The following is a 2,127-nucleotide window of genomic DNA, read 5'->3' on the forward strand; positions in this document are numbered from 1 at the left end:
GATTTGTTGAATTTCTATGATTGAATTTTCTATTTGACTGTCTCTTAGAAAGTTTAATTTCTAAATTTTTTCTCTCAACATCTAAAATGGTTTAAAATATCATTTAACTATTTTTCAATTTATTGAAGTATCTCGAAACTTATTCACCCCGGTTCTATTTAGTTGGTTCTCTTCCTTCCCGCTCTCTGCAGGAAGATGGGAGTCCCATACTGCATTGTCAAAAACAAGGCCAGGCTTGGACGCGTAGCCAGGTAAATTAATAAATATTTCTGGGAAATCCTTTCTTTATCTACTTTTTGCAATGTCTTTGTGGCGTACTGCATAGTGTCGCTACCTACTGCATAATATCCTTGCAACAAATCCTAACTTGCTATGTAGCCTAACCTACTGCAATACATCCGAACCTATTGCGGATTAGATTACTTTCCTAATACTTATACTTAATGCAATACATCTCAAGATACTGCAATGTATCCCAACCTAATGCAATATATCCCAATTTAAGGCAATATATCCCAACCTTCTGCTTTATATTCCAACCTTCTGCAATATATCCCAACCTAATGCAATATATCCCAACCTAATTCAAGATATCCCAAACTAATGCAATATATCTCAACATAATGCAATATATTCCAGTTTTCTGCAATATATCCCAACTTAATGCAATATATTCCAGCTTTCTGTAATATATCCCAACATAATGCAATATATCCCAACCTAATGCAATATATCCCAACCTAATGCAATATATCCCAACCTAATGCAATATATCCCAAACTAATGCAATATATCCCAAACTAATGCAATATATCCCAACCTACTGCAATATATCCCAACCTAATGCAATATATCCCAACCTAATGCAATACATCCCAACCTAATGCAATATATCCCAACCTACTGCAACATATCCCAACCTAATGCAACATATCCCAACCCACTGCAATATATCCCAACCTTCTGCAATATATCCCAACCTAATGCAATATATCCCAACCTATGCAATATATCCCAACCTACTGCAATATATCCTTACCTACTGCAATATATCTCAACCTACTGCAATATATCTCAACCTACTGCAATATATCTCAACCTACTGCAATATATCCCAACTTACTGCAATATATCCCAACCTACTGCAATATATCCCAACCTACTGCAATATATCCCAACCTACTGCAATATATCCCAACCTATGCAATATATCCCAACCTATGCAATATATCCTTACCTACTGCAATATATCTCAACCTACGCAATATATCCCAACCTACTGCAATATATCCCAACCTACTGCAATATATCCCAACTTAATGCAATATATCCTAACCTATGCAATATATCCCAACCTAATGCAATATATCCCAACCTATGCAATATATCCCAACCTAATGCAATATATCCTTACCTACTGCAATATATCTCAACCTACTGCAATATATCCCAACCTACTGCAATATATCCCAACCTAATGCAATACATCCCAACCTACTGCAATATATCCCAACTTACTGTTATATCCCAACCTAATGCAATACATCCCAACCTAATGCAATATATCCCAACTTACTATAATATTCAGGAGGAAGACCTGCACGGCTCTTGCTATCACCAATGTTGAGTCTGCTGATAGAGGAACCCTCAGCAAGCTCGTCGAGACGGTAATAGTTTTATTTACAGGGAGTGATTCGCTTAACAATTTTTTATTTTAATTTAGTATACAATACCCGCTTTTCATTTTTGGAGCTGTTAAGGGCATTTAATTATAAATGTTCAAAAAAGAAATATTTTCTTAAATATGTCTTACTGGAAAATATTATTTAAAGAAGTCTCATTTAGTTAAATATGTGCGATATACTACCAACCAAGAAAATGTTTTATAAAATTTTATTTTTTACAAAAATTGAAATTAGGGGAAATGACGGTGAAGGAAAGTTGAAATAAGGTTCTAAGTTTGTCATTGTTAATCGGTCCAACAACCAAAAGTTTAATCCTAAGGGTAAATGTGCCCCTAAATCAAACAAAAATCTTAACCTCCGAATAAATGTGTTCCTTTTTCAAACTATAGTTTCCACCTCTGAATATGTGTGTCCTATGTCAAATTGAAGTTTCTACATCTGA

The 2,127-nt window shown here is 34.6% G+C and overlaps 1 long non-coding RNA gene across 1 annotated transcript; it reads left to right on the forward strand.

Moving 5' to 3' along the window:
* Positions 1–159: 159 nt before the first annotated feature.
* On the forward strand, positions 160–1,669 carry LOC111717656 (uncharacterized). The gene is made up of 2 exons (XR_002768864.1): positions 160–251; positions 1,589–1,669. It is a non-coding gene; the product is annotated as an uncharacterized LOC111717656 (long non-coding RNA).
* Positions 1,670–2,127: the final 458 nt, after the last annotated feature.

Source organism: Eurytemora carolleeae, unplaced genomic scaffold, assembly GCF_000591075.1.
Source record: "Eurytemora carolleeae unplaced genomic scaffold, Eaff_2.0 scaffold2954, whole genome shotgun sequence".
In the NCBI taxonomy this organism is placed as follows: domain Eukaryota; kingdom Metazoa; phylum Arthropoda; class Copepoda; order Calanoida; family Temoridae; genus Eurytemora; species Eurytemora carolleeae.